At 36.3% G+C, this 14,879-nt stretch overlaps 2 long non-coding RNA genes across 2 annotated transcripts in view; one reads left to right on the top strand and one right to left on the bottom strand.

Annotated features, from left to right (window-relative positions):
- Nucleotides 1-14,879, bottom strand: part of LOC148675365 (uncharacterized) — a 40,503-nt gene that overhangs the window by 19,517 nt on the left and 6,107 nt on the right. The gene's annotated exons all lie outside the window — the stretch shown is intronic.
- On the top strand, nt 876-4,361 carry LOC148675366 (uncharacterized). Its single transcript, XR_015935497.1, has 2 exons — nt 876-1,047; nt 3,666-4,361. It is a non-coding gene; the product is annotated as an uncharacterized LOC148675366 (long non-coding RNA).

Genomic DNA, 14,879 nt, shown 5'->3' with positions numbered 1-14,879 from the left:
TGCAAGGCCTGCAGACAGTAAAACACATTTCTGTTCAAACAGTTGGTCATCTGCACTTCTGTATGAATCCCCAGTTTAACTGTCCGAGAAACCCCAAACCTTCTGTTAAATCCCACAACATCCCATGTTGGGAGTCATAAACCGTGGCAGGGAAAGTAGTTTATGCAGTTTGCAGAGATGGACATGGTATATTTGTGCATAATTTCTTAATATCCACATTAGAAATGTGGGTTGTAACATTTGAAAAATGCAGTCAAATATCAAACAGGTGACAAATCTTTAAAGCTATTTCTTTCACTGCTTATTTTATTTTTTTCCTCTTTCAATTTCTATTTTTTTTTTACTTCCCCATGTTAATCCTTCAAGCTGTTTTGTTTACACAAGCTATTTTTTTATTGATTCCACAGGTACACAAATGATGACTGGGCTGAATATTTTTTAGTTTTTTCGAAATTTAATTTTATATATCAAAATATTTTAGGAAAATCAAAATTCCTAAATTAAGATGAATGAATGACGCTTTCAGAAGTGTGGCTTTTAAAAAATTTCAACCAAGCAAAGTTCATTTCAATTATTACAATCAAGCAGCTAAAATCATGATACTGAGTGGAAAGGATTTATTATGAAAATCCAAAAATGATACACACCAAATTCAAGAATACTATTATACTTACAAGTAACTTAAATAATATTTCATTGTCATATTTCTAAACCTTGTTATCCACAGTCGAACTAAATCATTGTTACATGTCTTGAGATGGTGGACAAAGAATATGTTGCAAATTCAATAAAACGCTTTATTACAGATTTTCTTTGCCATCTGGTTTTTAGCCTTACAGCCTTATTAAAAAATGACAGACTCATCTTGCCTTTTTACATCCCAGCAAAAACAAATCTGGATGCTGCTAACCGTCCACTTGTTAATAAGTAACTGTTGACAGATCGAAGTAAAGTCCTCACTGCTAGTCATTCCAGAGCACAGGTCACTGCAGATACTGCTTTTACCTGGCAGACAGGCAGAACTAAGGGCAGAACATCTTTTGTCAGGTAAGACCTGAGACAAAATATCACTGAAATAGGCGCCTCTAAATTGGGTTTGTAAAACTCCAGGTCACATTTTTACTGCAATTTAGAACTAGAATCGTGACCTGTTCTTCTGTTCTGTATTTTCTAAGATCACATTCCCAGATATCAAAACATTTGGTTTTGCTTATTTTTAAGGTACGCAAAGTGCTTTTTCTGTAGTAATAAACAAACTGGCTGTGGCTCCTGTTTTTTGCAATTAGACAGATGCGAGCTTTATTTTTTTGTCTGGTGGCAGGTGATGCCATGTTGGTGCTATCAATGTGCATTTTGCTGACTAATACTGCAATTATCTGTGATTATGTAGAAGTCATCAGTCACAACTCATGTAGCACAAGCATACAAAGCCTCCACTGCTATTCCTGGCCTCTCACAAATAACACAAGAATAACTAAAACTGCATCTACCACATAAACTCACTTAAAAAACACGCTATATATTTCTGGCCATGAGCATGAAGTATCCAGCTTTTAGAATACTTTTCCCCATTCAATACTTTTTAGTTTGTTGATTGTTGCTCTCAAAAACGTGTGAATAAAACTATTCGTGTTTTCATTTAGAAAAACATTCTGAATGATTATAGTATAATAACATAAAGTAAACATAAATGTAAATATGTAAATATTTTACATTATAATGTACATATATAGTGATTAATAACCTTATACTTTCAGAAAACAACTTTGAGAGCAAATACAAATACGTTTTACAAAAGGCTACGGTTTGTAAGGTTTAAAGCTACTCTACTACTCTTTAGATAAGGTAATAGCTGTATGTATATTAAAGTGTATTGGACTTTTTTGATGCACAATATTTAATGAATGTGTCTATTAAGTTTGCCATTTATGACTTTTAACTTTAACATTCACTCCATGTTTTGTTTTTTTCATTAGCTAAAAATTAGGATCAAAATACTAAGTAGATTCAGTAGATTTTTTCATAAAGGTTTAAGACATTGTAAAAAATCAGACCACAAGCCGTGCTCAGAATCATTTTAACAGAAATAATCTATTTTACTCTCAAAAAATCTGACTGGCTGCTATATGTGCTGAAGTACTCCTTTTTTATTATTATTTGTTTGCTAACCTAATCAGCCTTCTTGTTTCTCTTAATCAAATAAACATTAACATCATGACTACTGTGCATTGATCATTTTAAAACATTAGTGTGTAATTTGAACTTTGATTATTTTTAATAAAGTAGGAGACAACTGTTTCTCAAAAAGCGTTTTGATAACAATATATGAGACATTTCAGTTTAAAATACTGTAAGTAACAACATCTATCAACGTCTGTTTTGCCTTGTGAAAAGAAAGATCCCATGGTGATTAAACATGTAAAACACATGTTATGTGCCAATGGAGGTTGGACTCTTTTTTATATGGAAAATGTCATTAACTTCCTGAATGATTTGTCTCCCTTGTCATCAGTTCAATATCTCTTTTGGGGGTCTTTATATTGCAAATTGCAAAACAAGGAGATCCAATCCCAGCAAATAAATCTGGGGTGTTACAATAGTTTCCTGCTTAATCTGACAGAAAATTAAATTACTCTCAGCACTCAGTCATTGTCACCAGTTAACAGCCTTGGGAAAATTGTGGCCATCAAGGGAGCAGTCTGATGAAAATGTATAGTCCTTGCATCCTTGCATTTAAGTGATTCAGTCAGTTGTAACATAGACAGCCTAAGGGCTCAGAAGAGAGTTAAATTTACCACCACAACCAATTAATGTACGTTTAATCCGAGGATTGTTTTAACTCAAAGAAGGGCATTCGAAATTAATAAACCTTTTCCACTAAATCTATGTATCTTGTCCACAGTTACTATGACTAAGGTTATATCAGCTTCATATTTTGATTAACACACTTCCCTTTGACCTCTTGATCAGTTGTTATTAAATTGATTGTAATAATTCATTCTAACAAGAGGGGCACAAGTGATCAGTTTTCTTCTGATCTGTGAAAGTAAGTGAAAATGAAAAAGCAAGAGCTGGTTCTAGTTCTCTGTGGGAGGAAAGGGCGGGTTTTGATACTGCACACTCTAACCTTGTAAACAGGATCAAAAGGAATAAAAGTAATATATTTACACTTCAATGCTCCTTTAATTATTTTATCTCTATCTGTAACTCAAATGACACCCAAAAAACGTAAACACTGATAATTAATTTAAATTATTGTTGCCTTGTATGGTTTTGACATGGCTTCAATGTCAGTGATTTTTTTTTTATCCGTGTTGTTTGACTGTGGAATGTGTAATTTGAGATGAAAGGAAAAAATCATTTGGGATCACTTGCCTTTTGTCTTTGATTTTTACATGTATTCAATGGTTTGATGCCTGTTTTATTCTGTACTGGGTACTGTTGAAAAAAAGTCCAGGGGGAAGATAAGAACTGCATAGTTTTTCATACACTGCCCTGTAGCACAGAGTCAGGGGAGAACCAGGTCCTTCACAAGACCTGTATGTATTTGTAATGCATTATTTTTTTTAATAGTGAAATAACTAGCAGCCTGTTTGGGTTTTATGTGGGTTGCTTTATAAGTGTAAAATTTATAACATCCATCCATCCATCCATCCACTTTCTAGGAGAGTCAGAACCTTCCCCAGCAAGCAATGGGCACAAGTCAGGATACTCCCTGGACAGCACACCAGAAGCCAATTAACCTACAACCTTGGACTGTTGGGAGAAACCGGAGCGCCCGGAGCAAACCCACCGCAGAATAGGGAGAAAGTACAAATTCCACACGGATAGAACACCAAGTCTGGAGTAGGACCCAGGGCCCCAGCACTGCAAGGCAGCAATGCTCACCACTGTGACTCCATGCACGCGTAACCATTTGATGGGAAAGGAAAGGAAAACTTTAGCTTTCCTTGAATTAACCTTTTCTTTTTGGCTCATTAAAAAAGCATGACAAAAAATAACATTAAACAATTATTTATTTTTAACCTATGCAGCCATTTTTACTAAACCCTTTCAGCCCTAAATGGCTGCAGTTATTTAAAATCAAAAGTGTCCAGATTTTACAGTTCACTGATGTGCTGTACCATGATGTGCAAAAAAGGGAAGTTTTTCCGTTTTCATACCTATGACACCTGCCTTCTGCTTGTTTGCTTAATTTTTTGTCCATCAGGAGACACGAATGCTGAAAATCAATTAAAAAAATCAATTTTTTTTGTTTTTGAAACTTCTCTCTGTGCATATGAGGAAGGGGAATAGCTTATTGGCTGTGCGTAGTCTTCTCATTAAAGTACGATAAACTAGATCCTTTTTTCTCTAAGAAATTATGTCTGTTAATTATTATTACATAACACTGACATCTGTTTTGCAATCTCCTCATGCATATTTCAATGTATTAAAATGATTGCAATCAATTCCAATTCACCACAGCTATGCAGTATATTGGTGCCCAAAAATGCTTCTCACTGTGGAAGAGGTAAAAAGGCAATTATATGTCAATTAAGAGATATAGGTGAAGTCATCCTTCACACCATCTACATCTCAATAAATAAGCAGGGAAAAGCACAGTGATGCACTGCACTGCCCTGCAGAGAACAGTGAACCTCCAATTTCAATCAAATTTCGAACCGGAGATCCAGTACTGATAAAATAGCTACCTATTTGTTTCTTAATATTGGACAGGAAATGAGTTCTCTCACCACAGATGTTAATACATTTTCAAATTGAGATCTATCACATTTGGTCTTTTCTCTGATTGATTGATTCATGCTAATTTAACAGTAAATTCATTAGGTTCGACACCTATTTAGCAACATTCTTTTCAAGCATAGTGACTTCCGATCCATTACTTAATCTGTTCAAGTTCATTAAACTCACAAATTATAATCAGTTTCTATTCATGCATGGGAAACGGTTCACCACACATCAGACTGTGATCCCAGAAAAGAATGATGCAGGATCAGGGTTGACTGATTTTTAGCTTTTACCTGTTATTTAACTCTTGAATTGAAAAGACGACAGTGACAACTAAATAAGTGTATTCTCATCTAGTTACAGCCTTTTTTGTCTTTCACCTGAAACAGAAATAATAAAAAGCACCTTTTAAACATAAAAGATCTTACATCAATAAGTCTTATCTATCTGTTTATAGGAAAACATTAAATCATTTCAACCCTTCTCTATAACTATCATGGGGCCTTTCTCTTGAAAGCTACAACATTTTCAGATCAGAGTCACATTAACCATGCATTTAGTTTGGATTTTAACAGTTTTTTGTGGAAAAGTGTTTGCTTTAAGAGGAATGGTGTGGTAACTAACTGCCTGTTAAATGCATGATACATTAACACAACACTACTGGCATTTTTTTAAGTGCCAAAATCAGAAATGATTCATGTTGCCTTGATGAATTATGTCAAATGACATTCTTGAAAAAAGATGTCTGAAACTGTTAAGAGATAAATAATACATAATTTAACAGAGAGACATTCACTGCAGTGTTTGCAGGCGTACGTTTTGAAAATGAATATCTATGGCATATTTTTCTAAGATTAATCCTTTTTTAACTAACCCACTGTTTGACGCAGTGATTTAGTGTTAAAGGCCTATGGAGTAAGGAAATAGTGAAACCTGGTTCACCGGTGTTGTTGTAGATTTACATTGCTGTAACACTACTGCTGTGTTTTATTTTTATCCCTAATGATCAGTTTAAACCACACCCATAGTGAATTGTTCTGAAAATATTTTAAAAACATTGTCTTAAAATTGTAGCACCATTATGATTTTGAGAAGAATCGTTTTATTCCTGCATGGCTGGAGTTTCCCAGTAAGCCTTACCTTTTTCCATTTTCTACATTTAATACCTCAAGCTATATTCAGACCTTGTGTAATCCAGATTTCAGAACACCTTTTCTGCATGGTTGATCACGCATGTATAATCTTGTGCTATACCTACAGCATCTCAAGAGTCCCTGTAAAAATAATCCACCCATCTTTTTTTTTTCTCAGAGCATGCCTGAACTATGGTTACTCCAGCAGAAACACTGGTTCTTTCTATGCTGTGGTGCATCTAGTTGAAAAAGTGTGATTGCAGTAAGAAGAAAAAGTCAAAATACTAGATTTACTGTCACGTCATTTTAATCGGTGCGTTAATGAAAGTCTTTCTGCGATCATAACAATATTAAGGCTGAAATAAATAGGAGATCCTCACTTTTTTAGTTTTTGACCAGATGTTGTGCAACGTTTCACTCTTTTTTTTCTACTTAAGACAATGTTTTTGATTAAAACGTGGCGCGGAACATATTCAGTGTTGTTATACTAGCATTGTTCTATTCTTTACATGCTGTAATATCTTGCTGCTGGCAGTAGAATATGATAGACCCATGTTCAAACGTTTTCAGTAATACTGGAAACACAGAAGAAAAAGATATTCTTCTGTTTGAATGTAATAGGCCCTTCGTGCACAAAATCTTGTGTTATGTGTGCAATCAGCAGGCGGCGTTTGCCATTTTGCCAGCAGAATGCCTTCTGGTGTGTAAGTGGCTATGAATTGCCAGTCTGTGAGAGGAAGTCTAGACCTAGAATTTCACAGCATGCTGAAAAAAAGTTTTGTGGCAACCCCAGGCGTCTATGGCATTCCCACTATATTTGTTTTTCCAGGGATTCTCAATTTGTTCCTTCTTTTTTCTTTCCTCGTCTCTTCAGTGGCAGTGCTCTGCAGCTGTGCTCAACAGCCTGCTACATGATGTCTGAAAGAAACTGTATTCTACTATCTTTATAAAAGAGCTGCATGCTTAAAACAACCTCTATTCTAATTACCTGGACAGAGTTCAGAGTTCTTTTCATAACCGATCTCGGTGCTGGCCACAGAGCCAGTGGCAACGTGCATGACTAATATGTTAAATATTGTGTATAACTCAGTCAAATTCCAAAATATTATTCAAAACAGAATAACAGAATTTATCAGGAGTATTGTGTAATCACATGCGATCATAAATGCAACAGTATAATACACTAATGGTGCTCGGATAATGACATTAAATTACGCTTGGAGGGTGGAATGTAAGAAAAGGAAAGCTCATTTTTCACTTACAGCCATTTTTAAATAAACGTTGTTTACAATTCTAAAATTTTTGGTAACCTTCTTGCTTTACATGTTTTAAAAAGCATTCCTGCATGCATAACATTAAAAAAATGTGGTCAGATCACACATTTTTGCTTTTGTCAACCAGAAGAGACTCCACAATCATCTGTCAAATGACAATTTCAGGTTTTTGGACTGCTGCTATACTGGATATAAATATTTGTGCACATTTTATGTGAGAACAGGAACTATTTTACACATTGGCATTGCATCCTACTGTAGTGATTGGGTCTATTTATCTGTGAAAGATTAGAACATATTGTATATGTTTTTCTGAGCACACTTCACACTAGAGACATAAATGTCTCTAAATTTCTTTCTCTATAAATTTCTTTCTGTGCAGAAGACAGAATTTGAACATCATAATCATATTCGCCTCTTTGATGATTATAAACTCATATACTAGCTGTGGAAAGTGAAAAGGAAAACACAATGTAACTACCTAGAAAGGTAGGGAAATGGAAAATATTTTTTCCATTGTTAATGCAATATTCTTGCATTCCTCTGCCTTTCCTCCTGGTTTTGGAACCCTGAATGTATATGGTAGGTTGGTTGGAAACAGTAAATAAGGTTTAGTATTTTTTACCTAATTACTATGCTTCTGACCACACAGTTACTTATTATGGCTTTTCAAGGTAAAATCCTGTAAAAAGCTTCAAATACTTTCACAAGAAGTAACATGCCAAATCAATTTACTAGTTACAATTAACAGAAATCCCCATTAAATATGCCATAAATCAGTCTTCACTGTCTGGTACTTAAGTTATTGCTCTATAGTTTAGGATTGTATAATCCCGTATTGCATCAGACCTAGGCATAAAACACAATCTGCATCTCTACAGAACAAATCAGTAATATATATATTTAAAGAATTACACAACATACTGTAGCATACCAGTCACATTTAAACCAAAACTGGTGAAGCACAAGTGAATAAATACTAATTTAACATTTAACACTGTGCTATGTACAGAACTATTTTTTCTAATTCAGGAAATAGCACAATATATTTAAAGAGTCAAATAAATCCTTACATTATCTGATTAAAAAATTAGATTAAATATTTGAGTCCCAATATGTATATGTGTGGGTTACGCATATTTATCAAGTAATTTGCACCAGTCTTCTGTGTACTTTCTACTTTCATTTTGTTACCTTTAATAAATAATGGCACAGGTACTATTTAAACTAAATTTCACTTCAATGAATATTTAGTGTTTGTCAGACTGTGAAGAGGGCATCTGCAGTCACATGGTGATGCAAACACTGAATCCATCCAGAATCTAGGGAGAAGACAATTTCTGACTACAGGTCCACATTGGGATTTTCACGAATACTTTGAGCCAGAGAAAACTGCAACACAAATCCGTCACAAAAATCAGCCCCCAGATCATGAGAGAAACGAAATCTCGCGCTAAAAAAATGACATCAAAGTGGTTTGAAGTCTTTTTGCTCCATGACTGAGGTCAGAGTTGTCTTGGAGGATGTACTTAGTGCTGCACGTTAACACTAATATCTCCAATGATCTGGTTTAAACAAGACTTTTGAATCTGGAAGTATTCTTCTTTATTAACAATATCCTTAGCAAAAAGTAAAAAAACACTCATTTGCCCCATGGAGAAGAACACGTTTGGATAGTCATTAGGTAATTTAGCCAAAATGCTATGTTAAGTTATAAAATGTTAGAAATGAATGTTTTAATCTTATCTCAGTCTCTTTCTAATTATTTTCTAATAATTTAAATGTAAATCAGGTCAACTGAAGACCAAAATCAACAAGCCTTGAACAGTTTTTTTTAATCAATGTTTTATTTTCTCTTAAGGTTTTCTGTTCATCACTATATAATTAGTAACTCTTTTCATCGCTTTGACAAATGTGTTAGTCGAAGTCATTAGGCTAGAAAGGGAGTTGAAGCAAGCTTAAAAAAGAGGTTACTAAACTGCAGAGCTCTCTAATCCTGCTGAAAAAGGCAAAGTTGATTTCAAGTCATTCCTCTGCTTTAATAAGATTGCAATCAGATCAGTTTACACAGATAACATCCTTAGGTAGGTAGGAACTTAGACTAAACTGAATATCTCCAAAATAAATGATAACAACATGATGCACCAGTGGGTAAGCCGCAATGAGTACATATTTGAAGTGGGAGGAATGTTACAATAATATGTTCACCTTGTTCTCTATGCAGGTCTGGAAGTAGCACCTGTCTAAAAAAATAAAGGAAGAACAATGTTAAAATGTGTTGAAATGGTGAAAGTTTCACAAAATAAAAATAAATAAAAAGTTTTTTTTTAAAATAAAGTATGTTTTAGTTCTTGGAAGACCTTAACAAAGTTTCAGAAGGCAGGATGACAATTAAACCACTTTCACCCCAACTGGTATAATTCATAATAGTTTTCTGACAGCTAAGGAGGCCTTAAGTCAACCTGTCGTTTTCACATTCATTGGCTGCATCCTTCCTCCAGCCCATCTTCACCTCCGCAGATGCCCCTTGGCCACTCCTCACTCTGTACCCACTCTGACTGGTGGTCCCAGCCTCCTCGTCCTGTGGCCAGGGGGCTAGTACTCTTCAAAGTGGGTTAAACAAAATCTCATGACAGTGAATCTAAACGCTCAATAAACGTTCTTAAAAGCTTTTAGTTCTTCTTAGGTGTTGTCAGTCCTTGAGAACTGTGTATTGTAGGCAACCAGGTCAAAATTCAATTGTCTGTCCCATTAAGAAGGCAACAATTTTAACACATGCTCAATGAGGACATAGGTAACAGGAAGGTGTTTGTCTGGGCCTAGCAGAGCTCCATGAGAAATTTTGAATGTCAACTGTTAACGTTAAACTCTCCTGCACACTGGTGTGAGCACTGTCCCTTGTGAAGACATCCTGGGGCTTGAAAAGTTTGCCACCCAGACTAACAGTAACAACAGCCCTGACACATTCAGGGGATATGAGAATCACTGCTTGACTTGGAAATCTCTAAAAATCAATAGAGAAGGAAAGCACTTAGAAACATTCAGAAGAAATGCCAAAAAGAAAAGAGCGAGTACTTAAGTCTCAGGCAATACCAGCAAAACAAAGCATAAAGTATGTAGTCAGATGAGGACTTCAAGGAAAATCATAATGTTTGGGCTTTGGTTATATTAGCTCCTGATATGAAGGGAGTTGAGAAGTGTATTAGGAAAAGACTGATGGGAAGGGAAATCTTTTAAAGAGAAATATTACAGAACAAAATAAGACCTGCTTCAGCAAACGTTTAGTCATACTTGTTAAGAGTGTCAACAAACTACTGAAGTTAATAAGGGTGAGAGCAACATCCCCCTTTGTCTGACAGATTACTGCTGCTAAAATACTCCTAATGCAAAAGAGTTAAACTGGTGTTTATCCAAGGAACAGTAGAAATACACCTAAACTAATTATTAATTTTACAGTGACTTCTTCCCCTTCCAGCAGTTATAAAGCCAATATCTACATTCGTTTCTGAAGTTAATTTAAATGATGTGTCAACATAAAAACATAAGCTTCTTTCATAAGCACACAATTCAAGCTGGGTGTTTCCAATTTTGTATTTATAGTTTGTTTTTACTATCTGCATACAAAACGTTGTCCTTGTGTACATTAAACATCTCCTGTCAGATATTTGCCGTTTTAGTTGTAATCAAAAATCTGTGAATTTCACATGCTGCTTCTACAGTCTTTGTTAATCTTAATTTGGCATCTTCTGCAAATTTACCCAGTTAAGAAGAGCTGTGGTCCCAATACAGATCCTTGCAGTACTCCACCAATTACATGACTCCAATTTGAGCATTCACTTCTCATCTGTACTCTTTTTATTTTACTGGTTAATTTTACTCTGTTTATTAACCACTTCTCAGTCCAAACACACATGTATCCCTAATGCCCATAGCAATAAGGAGCAACACTGATCTGTCAGATGTAAGATTCAAATCTGCTTCTCCTCATGAGCAGCATTTATGAGCTGTAGAGCGCTAAACTATTGCATATTATTGAAATTTTTATCAAACTAAAATGAATTTAATTTGTACCATTGATACAAAGTAAATGAATATTGGTTTTAGCAATATAAAATGCATCTCTACATTTAGTAATTGTGCATAAATAAACAAGGCTTCAATGAACACCTTAACGTCTTATTCACTTATTAACTGTATCTATCGTGTAAAAAGTTACTTTTTAAAAGTAACTTACCCCAATGCTATTCAAGTATTTCGTAAGCATAGCAAGTTCTCAATGTGATCTGTACATTGGTTCTACATTGCTTTTTTAAAGCAGAAACATAGTCACTCTCTATTATAATAGTAAAATAAATTCAAAAATGCACTAAAAGAATGCAAAAGGAAGTCTCCCGGCCATCTCACAGAGCCACAGAATAAATTTACTAAAAATTTGCCTTTAATGCATCTATTGTAGTATCAAGTATCAAGTGCCAAACATACATATTGATCATTTAGCTCTGTAAATGAATGCACCTAGCTCTCCCAACAACAGGATCTTTGAAGTTAATTATCAAGTTTAGGTTTTTGATTGTTGCAAATTTGTTCCTGCAAATATTCTCACTTTGCAGAAATCCCTGCCACAGCTGCAAACACTGAGATTTCTGCTGTTCCTGTCCCAAGCTGAAGATCATCCACACTTGTCAAACCAGTGTGTTCATCATGACACATGACGCAGACATACAAAAAAGCAAAGTCTAAGTGTCCTGCCTACATCTGTGGCATTACTGTTAGACAATCGAGCTGTATCTGTGGAGTGGGAGCTATCTGCTTTGCTGAACTGGACTTTCTTTTATAGATTCTGTTGCTAAAGGGTATGCTTGAATTTCTATGCACACAGAAAGATGTCATTCAGTGAAACAGCATGTTGTTTTCTGGAGGCTATTTTACTTTGCTGTACTGTAATTTTTAGTGTTGTTTTTTAACACCATTAATACCGGACTGCCTCACTGAAGTGCATTTATTTTGTGCTTGTGGACATGTATTCTGCTTCTCAGTGGGAGAAGCATGTGTTGATTACATTCAAACCTCATATCTCAGTGTTTGGGAGTTCTCTTATTTTATTATGGGATGTTTTATCATATTTGTTTTCATCTGATCATAGGTTATGTTTGCAATCAGCTGCAGAATATGTTGTGCGCCATTTTTTTGTGCAGAGGATTCTAGGGGTACACAGAATTGATCACCTGAGTTGGAGCTATATATATGCAGCAGTGGAAAAAAATGTTTTGATCATTAATTAATATAATCAATATTGTCCGAACCCTATACAACACTTCTGCTGCTTGTGTGCAGCCTTGACCCCTCAGAGTGCACTGTACAGAGAAGCAAAGTCTATTGTACTGAATGAATCTGTGGCTTTACTGTTACACAGTCGAGTTGGATCTTTGGAGAGGAAATTGTCTGCTTTTCTGACTGTACTTTCCTTTTATAGCTTAATTTGTCATTATTGATGATAGATCAGAATTTGTAATGATTTTAAAAGATCTGTCATAATTATTACCACAATTATTTGTTCCTTCATAGCACCAGCTATCTGCCAAAACATCAGTATTACTCCCATTGCATCGACATTGTCAGCCCATTGATATATAGAGGGAAATGGCTGAAATTAGCCCTTATGATTAAAATCCTACTGCTAATACAGATTCTCTTGCGGCCCCATGTCCCATATTCCTTTTTAGTTAACACTCATCAGGTTTTACAAAGTAGATCTCCACTAAACATCAAGTATATTCCTAAAGGGATTATATATACAAGGTCCTGAATAACATTACAGTGCCATCAGGAAGTATTCACCCCCACCCCCGAACAATTGCGAATATTGTTGTGTTCCGCCCAGAATTTTGTCAATCACAGCCGAATAGCTTTCTTCACAGGCTACACCACATGGTAGGATTTCCATTACAAAAACGGACAGATTCCCTCACATCAGTCTCTGATTCTCCAGGATCCTCGTGTCACTCTCTCCACAATACCTAGAACAAATTCGTTCTGGAAGAACTATTTTCATGTAGGGGGATACACAGCCTAGGGCTCTGCTGACAGCTCGAGTGCTCCAAAAGCTTTGCTGGGTTTTAGATGTCACTGCTGGGATTAGGGGGGTGGAGGAGAAGCTGGCACTACTCTCTCACAGCCCTTGGACCCTGGCGCTATTGCAGGCTGAGGTGCCGTCTGTGTGGAGTTTGCATGTCTTTTCCTAGTTCCATGAGATCTCCAGTTTCCCCCCACCTCGAAAAGACATGCAGGCCAGGTAGGATGGGCTACCCCAGATGGTCACTTTCCCCGCGGCCCAGCCGGGAAAGAGGGGGAGACCTGGGCCGCCCCAGCCCCCGCCGGCGCAGGCAGCTTCCCGATAGTGGGCGGTCATTTCCATAGAGGACGCTGATGACATGGGCGGCCTCATGGTGTCCACTGGAGGATGCTTGGAGACCTCGGGATCTGTTCATTTCCTCAGCCCCAGGGCAGTACCACCTCCCTGCGAATGGGCACTGTCGTCGCTAACTCACTGGGAGTTTGGGGGAAGGTCGTCGACTTTCTCAGAAACCCCCCTCCCCCCCCAAAAAAATATCCCCTTATTACCTTGTTCTAAGTCCTACCCTTCCCACCCTAGTCTGAAAGTAATATTTAAACTCTTGGTGACCTTTTTGATGACAACAGATTGAGCATATTTTACACATTTAGTGAGGCTTTCTCTCCTTGAATTTCCCTATTTTATCTATCTTACAAGTCCTCTAGGCCTGACTAGACATACCACCCTCCCAGTTGCCTTTATAAGGGACAGAGAAGTAGACCAGTCAGATGGCAGCCTGGATCAATCATTTCCTGTGATCCACTTTGACATGCACACAGAGATACACAGAGATGCAGCACCACACTGAGATACACTCCAGATACAAAGTTAGGTTTCCTCCTGACTCTCTATGCCACAGGTGCCATCAGAGTATGCCCAGTACGTACCTGCACTTAATTTGCTGCAGAGCTCTTTTGAGAGCAGGAGACTACTGCTCCTGCTCAGTGACAATTCTTAAGTTCTTAAGTTACTACAGTATGTTCAGGGATATCACATTTTGTTTGTGAGTCTAACGACAGCCCCCAAAAAAGTGTGTTTAGGAGCCTGGTGAAAACTGGGCTGCCCTTGAACAACACGTGGTTCCATTAGTTTGTTCTTCGGGAAAGGAGTGGCGCTAGTTTACGATTAGTGAAAAGACTATATCAAGGGCAAGTGCCTGGACAAACTCCTCTCCCCTTTACCCTTTTTTGTTATCTTATCTGTAATAATTTGCTTCTTCTATATAAAAAAAATAATTGAAGATGTGTGGAAAACGTATCAGAAATAATGTCAACGTATTATTCTTTAAAACGTGTAATCCTTAAACAGTCTCTACTAGACAAAGGATAATTAAATTGTTTTTTTTTTCATGATTCCCCCTAAAACATTTTTAAATGATTTTATGTCAGTATAGTATATTTTGTTTTCGTCCTGATAACGTATCTATGTGTCATAAATATGGATTGTACGTTCTGTATGTGGACAGATACAAAAGGGAAAATCAGGCTACCAGATTACATAATTCCCTCATTTCTCTCTCCCATTTTCAGTAGCTCAGCTGTAAATTATATCAGAGCTTATTCTGGCTCTGGTGTATTAGTCTACATTTTGTCTATATGTTCCAATACATAATATATCTAAACGGTGTTA

Source organism: Lepisosteus platostomus, chromosome 3, assembly GCF_059453375.1.
Source record: "Lepisosteus platostomus isolate fLepPlt1 chromosome 3, fLepPlt1.hap1, whole genome shotgun sequence".
NCBI lineage: Eukaryota > Metazoa > Chordata > Actinopteri > Semionotiformes > Lepisosteidae > Lepisosteus > Lepisosteus platostomus.
This window is presented reverse-complemented; position numbering and strand designations above follow the sequence as displayed.